Source organism: Scyliorhinus canicula, chromosome 29 (genome assembly GCF_902713615.1).
Source record: "Scyliorhinus canicula chromosome 29, sScyCan1.1, whole genome shotgun sequence".
Taxonomy (NCBI): Eukaryota; Metazoa; Chordata; class Chondrichthyes; order Carcharhiniformes; family Scyliorhinidae; genus Scyliorhinus; species Scyliorhinus canicula.
In genome coordinates this window covers 9806949-9814501 of record NC_052174.1, presented here as the reverse complement: position 1 = coordinate 9814501, position 7553 = coordinate 9806949, and positions in this window count along the sequence as shown.

The window sequence follows — 7553 nt, the reverse complement described above, 5'->3', positions numbered from 1 at the left end:
AATTTTAGTTAGAATCGGGAGCTGGCCCTTCACTTTGCACTGGCGCCAGAGATTACAATGCGCAGGAAACCACTGATGAAAGCGAGCGTGCACAGCCTTTCACCTTTGGTGTGCGGAGAAAATAAAATAAAATAAACTGATTGCCGTTTCCTGTCCTATCTTTCAGAGATGGAAATGACCCCGGCAGCTTTTTTTGCCGGAGAAACCTTTCCTGCTCCCTGTGCAGCAGTCGTCAGCTCCGGCCTAGCAGCCGCCGTCACCCGGGCAACTGGCTCATTGTTCGTCGGATTGTTGATGCTACTGATTCTGGATTGCTGACTGTCCAGGGTAGATAGCATCAGAGGTGACAGCCCTGCAGATGGCGAGAGACACGTAGGAACAGAGAAACATTGGAAAGTCGAAGCAGGAGGAGGCCATTCGGCCCCTCGAGCCTGCCCTGCTATTCATCCAACTCAATAGCCTAATCCCCCCCCATATCCTTTGATTCCCTTCGTCTCAAGATCTAACTGATTCTCCGATTCTGAAGATGCGGCAGGATAGCGCAGTGGTCAGCGCTGTTGCTTCACAGCTCCGGGGTCCCGGGTTCGATTCCCCGGCTCTGGGTCACTGTCCGCGCGGAGTCTGCACGTTCTCCCCCGTGGTCTGCCTGGGTTTCCTCCGGGTGCTCCGGCTTCCTCCCACAAGTCCCGAGAGACGTGCTTGTGAGGTGAATTGGACATTCTGAATTCTCTCTCCCGAACGGGCGACGATGACCAGGGTGACCTGGTGCGCGTGTGACCCTGGCTGATGGCCAAGTCGTGCACGGTCGCGTAACGAGTCCCAATGTGGCGACGAGGGGATTTTCACAGTAACTTCATCGCAGCGTTAATGCCGGCCTGCTTGTGACACTAAGAAAGATTATGATTATTAAGTGCGGAGGAAATGAAATGAGATGAAAATGGCTTATTGTCACGAGTCGGCTTCAAATGAAGTTACTGTGAAAAGCCCCTAGTCGCCACATTCCGGCGCCTGTCCGGGGAGGCTGGTACGGGAATCGAACCGTGCTGCTGGCCTGCTTTAAAAGCCAGCGATTTAGCCTGGTGAGCTAAACCAGCCCCGTGGCGGCTCCCCCTTACTGCGGCCAGTGAGGGGCTCATAGTCGTGCCACGTAAAACTTCCGGACTCCGCAAAATAAATCTTTACCGCCTGCTGCACCCGCACGCTTACCTTCAGCGACTGGTGTACGAGGACACCCAGGTCTCGCTGCACATTCCTCTCTCCTAATTTATGGCCATTCAGGTAATAATCTGCTTCCCGTGTTTGCTGCCAAAGTGGATACCCTCACATTTATCCACATTGCACTGCATCTGCCTTTCATTTGCCCACTCACTCAACCTGCCCAAATCACACTGAAGGATCTCCGCATCCTCCTCACAGCTCGGCTGGAGGACCCGGCAGCAACCACTCCGGCACCAACAGCCCCTCGAAGGTGCGGAATTCTCCACACTTTGAGGGGCTAGGTCGACGGCGGAGGGGTCGGCACCGCTCCAGCCGGCGCCGAAGGGACTGCGTGAGTTCGCGCCTGAGTTGAAGGGCTGTTGGGATCTCGCGCATGCGCAGACCGGCCGGTGGATTTGCCGCATCCGCGGGAGGTTCCCTTCTCCGCACAGGCCATGCTGGAGCCCGACAGGGGCCGGCGGGGAAGGAAGACGTGCCCCCACGGAACAGGCCCGCCCGCAGATCGGTGGGCCCCGATCGCGGGCCAGGCCTCCCCCAGGTTTGGATCTCCCTGCGCCCCCCCCCCCACCGCCTCCCCCGATGACAGCCCCCGCCGACTCATCTGCCAGGTCCCGCCGTGTGGGACCATGCGCAACCCACGCGTGGCTTGACTCCCGCCCCCGCCCGAAAAACTGCGCCGGAGAATACGCCAGCCGGCGGCGGGCGGAGAATGTCGCCCATTACATTAGTTCCCTGATCTCAATCATGAATATATATTGTGAATAGCTGGGGTCCCAGCACCGAATCCCGAGGGACCTCTTTAGTCACTGCCACTCGGAAAAGGACCCGTTTATTCCTACTCTTTTTTTTCCTGTCTGCCAACCAGTATCCTGTCCATCTTAACACACTACCCCCAATCCCATGCGCTTCAATTTTACAGACTAATCTCTTACGGGGTAGTCTGTTGAAAGCATTCTATCAGAACCCTCACGAGGATCACGGGGAATCTCTGATTGCTCTCACCGTGGGCTTCATGGAACATGAGTTCACGTCTTGTGGCGTGGAGGCCCGTCTGGTTGGGACTTGTTAGCAGGATCGTTAAATGTAGCTCCCAGACCCGGATGGGCAATTCCTGATAGTCCCGGGGCCGGGTTTTGTGAGCTGGGGTAGCGGGCTTTATTTTTCAGTTCACGATAAACCAGTTGGGCCTTTCGTTCCGTACCTCCTGGAATGATTACACTGGCGACGAGGATCAAGCTCGGGATTCTGAACAGCCTTTCCGAAACTCCCCGACGACAACTCCGGTACGAAACAAAGCAACATGGGAAACCTAGAAATGCCTTTGTTCGGGAAGGCTCGAGCCTTATGATGTAGACGTGGAGGGCTGCCCCCCAGTACGTCGACTGCCTGTGCTACTTATTCCGTGTCATCGGCATAGAAGGGGATGACAGACATGAAGTAACCCTTTTACAGCATGAGGGGGCTGGTTTAGCACACTGGGCTAAATCGCTGGCTTTTAAAGCAGACCAGGGCAGGCCAGCAGCACGGTTCGATCCCCGTACCAGCCTCCCCGAACAGGCGCCGGAATGTGGCGACTAGGGGCTTTTCACAGTAACTTCATTGAAGCCTACTCGTGACAATAAGCCATTTTCATTTCATTTTTCATTTCATGTTCTGCATTATTTTTTTAAAATATATTTTTATTGAAGCATTTGCAAAATTTTTATAACAGTTCGGGGCCTCACGGTAGCATGGTGGATAGCACAATTGCTTCACAGCTCCAGGGTCCCAGGTTCGATTCCCGGCTGGGTCACTGTCTGTGTGGAGTCTGCACGTCCTCCCCGTGTGTGCGTGGGTTTCCTCCGGGTGCTCCGGTTTCCTCCCACAGTCCAAAGATGTGCGGGTTAGGTGGATTGGCCATGATAAATTGCCCGTAGTGTAAGGTTAATGGGGGGGTTGTTGGGTTACGGGTATACGGGTTACGTGGGTTTAAGTAGGGTGATCATTGCTCGGCACAACATCGAGGGCCGAAGGGCCTGTTCTGTGCTGTACTGTTCTATGTTCTATGTTCTAGTAACAAACAAAACAATAATAACGTAAACAACAACATGGTAAACTAGACATTTCCCACCCAACCCCTTCTGTACATCCCTTAACCATATTTCACCTACCCGCCCCCCCCCCCTTCAGAATGCTGCTTCCGCTGACATTTTAATTTTCCCCGAGAAAGTGGACGAGCGGCCGCCACCTCCGAGAGAACCCCAGCATTGATCCCCTCAAGGCAAACTTTATTTTCTCCAGCTTGAGAAACCCAGCCATGTCACTGACCCAAATCTCCACACTCGGGGGGCTTCGAGTCCCTCCACATTAACAAGATCCGTCGCCGGGCTACCAGGAAGGCAAAGGCCAAAACTTCGGCCTCTTTCGCCCCCCCCTGAACTCCCGGGTCTTCTGACACTCCAAAGATCGCTGCCTCTGGGCTCGGCACCACCCACGTACCTAGCCCCTTGGACATTGCCCTGACAGAATCCTCCAAACTTCGGGCATGCCCGAAACATATGGACATGGTTTGCTGGGCTCCCCGCCCACCAACGCATTATTAAGAGTTTAACTTATCCTGCAGCCCCATGACACTGAAACATTCAACTCGCTGGTCGAACCCAAATCCGTCCATAATCCTTCAGAGTTCCCCATTCAACACGGCTGGGAAACCCGTGACAGAATTCCTGGCGCGATTAAGGAATCTGGCTGAGTTTGGGACCAACCGTGACCGAGACGCCACGTGATCGGTTAGTGTGCGTGATCAGTGGTATCGCGATACAAAAAGAATTGCAGGCAGCACCCACCCTAGACCTCAAAAGGCTGATAGAATTACACTATCCTTGGGGAAGGCCGGGAAAGAAGCCTTGGGGAAGTCCGGGAAAGAAGCCTAAAGGAACCCCAAGGGATGATGGACAGTCACGCTCTCGGGGGGGGGGGGGGGGGGGGGAGTTTAATAAGGTCACGGGGAGTCCACGCTGAGTAAAGTAAAGAAACAACGTTTTTATTGACAATACAATATATACACAGATCTCTATTGGGTTTCTTTCTAATTGATGCCTTATTGACCGACCTCTTATAGAGAGGTTAATAGAGATGCCCCACCCCTAACAGGAGAACTCATACTCAGCAATGGCCACAGGGAAGAGAGTTCTTCCCAGTCCGTAGGCCTCATGTGGGCCGTTACAGGGAGGGTCCTCATACGCAACAGCCAGCATTCCCAGTGAACGCTCCCATGTGCCTCACCCACCACCAACTCAATGTTCAGCCAGGACATTCCGGAATCTCAAAACACGGCCAGATAACCCTGGAAGGACCAAGGGAAGCCTTCCCGGAGAGCTACAAGTGCAGCCAGAGGGCACGACACAGGCAAGGCTGCCAGAATCGGCCTGCCGCCCAGGCCGAAAGCCAGGGCCACCTCAGGCCCGGGCCTTGCAAATCTGCCAGCTCGTGGAGGACGAAACAATGCAGCTAAACGTCATCATTCGCCGGAAGGTTGCTCAAATAGAGATAACACTCTTGGCCAATGACCATCGCCGGGAAATGGAGGTGGGTATGGGACCTCCATCGTCGGGAAGCAGACCTTCTGGCATCTCCGGATGGACATCTTACCCCTCGGGACTGCGCGAGTTCAGCATGCGCGGAACCGCCGCTGTGATTCCACGCATGCGCAGATCGGCCAACATATTTCGATGCATGCGCAGACCGGGCGTCGTATTTCGACGCACGCACAGTTAGGCCGTTGTATTTCGACACACGCGCAGACCGGCCATCGTATTTTGACGCATGCGCAGATTGACCATCGTTTTTCAACGCACGCGCAGACCGGTCGTCGTATTTTGGCGCATGCGCAGACCGGTCGATGTATTTTGACGCATGTGTGGGGGGGGGGGGGGGGTTCTCTTCTCCGCACCGACCATGTAGCTCCCAGATCCAGACTGGTACTTCCCGATACTCCCGCCACTTGTCAACGGGATTTCCCATTAAAGGCATCCCCATACTGGCCCCCGGCCTGTAGGTCGTGCATCGGAGACCTCAGTCACCCGAGAACTCTTTTTATTTGCGTGGAAGGAAATCACCATCGACCACGAGGGACTGGCGAAGGAGTAACTCAGACCCGGGGCTGATTCTCCGGGGTACACCGGTTCAAATCCCAACAACAGAGCTGGTACCATAGGAAATAAATTAATTCAATTTGGATTGCCCTGTGACAGAGGGACCACAGAACGGTTGTCGATTGTTGTAAAACCCTCTCTGGATTCACTAACATCCCCTTTTGGGATGGAAATCTGCCGAGATATTGGTAGTCAGAGATAGAGAAAGAGACCGACAGAGAAAGAGAGAGATAGACAGAGATAGAGGTAGAAAGAAATAGAGATAGGGAGAGATAGACAGAGATAGAGATAGGCAGAGATAAGGAGAGATAGGCAGAGATAGAGATGGGCAGAAATAAGGAGAGATAGATAGAGATAGGCAGAGATAAGGAGAGATAGACAGAGATAGGCAGAGATAAGATGAGACAGACAGAGATAGAGATAGGCAGAGATAAGGAAAGATAGACAGAGATAGAGATAGGCAGAGATAAGGAGAGATAGACAGAGATAAGGAGAGATAGACATAGATAGAGATAGGCAGAGATAAGGAGAGATAGACAGAGATAGGCAGAGATAAGGAGAGATAGGCAGAGATAGAGATAAACATAGAAAGAGAGAGAGAGACAGAGAAAAAGAGAGAAGACAAAGGTAGAGATAGGCAGAAATAGGAAGAGATAGACAGAGTTAAAGGTAAAGAGAGATAGAGAAACGAAGAGATAGAAATAGGGAGAGATGGAAAGAGAAAGAGAGAGATAGATAGACAGAGATAGAGATAGATAGAGATAGGCAGAATAGAGATAGACAGAGATAAACAGAGATAGACAGAGATAAATAGAATTGAGATAGAGAGATTTAGACAGGAAAGAGAAAGAGAGAGATAGACAGATAGACAAAGGGAGAGATAGACAGAGAAAGCGAGAGATAGATAGGCAGAGATAGTCAAAGGGAGAGATAGACAGAGAAAGAGAGAGATAGACAGAGATAGAGAGAGATAGACAGAGACAGAGAAAGAGATAGACAGATAGACAAAGGAGAGATAGACAGAGAAAGAGAGAGATAGATAGACAGAGATAGAGAGAGATAGACAGAGACAGAGACAGAGAAAGAGATAGACAGAGATAGGCAAAGGGAGAGATAGACAGAGATAGAGAGAGATAGACGGAGACAGAGAAAGAGAGAGATAGATAGACAGAGAAAGAGATAGACAGAGATAGAGACAGAGAAAGAGATAGACAGAGATAGGCAAAGGGAGAGATAGACAGAGATAGAGAGAGATAGACAGGGACAGAGACAGAGAAAGAGATAGACAGAGAAAGACAAAGGGAGAGATAGACAGAGAAAGAGAGAGATAGATAGACAGAGATAGAGAGAGATAGACAGACAGAGAAAGAGATAGACAGATAGACAGGGATAGACAAAGGGAGAGATAGACAGAGATAGAGAGAGATAGACAGAGACAGAGAAAGCGAGAGATAGATAGAGAAAGCGAGAGATAGATAGACAGAGAAAGAGATAGACAGAGATAGACAAAGGGAGAGATAGACAGAGAAAGAGAGAGATAGATAGACAGAGATAGAGACAGAGAAAGAGATAGACAGAGATAGGCAAAGGGAGAAATAGACAGAGATAGAGAGAGATAGACAGAGACAGAGAAAGAGACAGATAGATAGAGAAAGAGAGAGATAGATAGACAGAGAAAGAGACAGAGAAAGAGATAGACAGAGATAGAGAGAGATAGATACAGAGATAGACAGAGATAGACAGAGACAAAGAAAGAGATAGATAGATAGACAGAGATAGGCAAAGGGAGAGATAGACAGAGATAGAGAGAGATAGATAGACAGAGATAGAGAGAGATAGACAGAGATAGGCAAAGGGAGAGATAGACAGAGATAGAGAGAGAGAGACAGAGACAGAGAAAGGGACAGATAGAGGTTAGACACATTGGGGTAAACCCCACCTGTCCCTCCTGCTATGTGAATCCTTCCGGACAGGCTGAACGATTTGATGGACCACTTGAAGGTCCGTCGGCCTTGGGCGGGAATTTCGGGGATCCCGGGCCCCACGGAGGGGGAACTCCCACCCATCGATCTGAATTCAGAGAGAATAAACTTGCCCCCATCAGTGTAATGAATTTGTCTTTGTGTAAGCGCACACCGCTGCCTCCCTTAGCTTTCCTTCCCCCAATCTCACCGAGCCTGGGCCCACAGTTTGGTCGCTCAC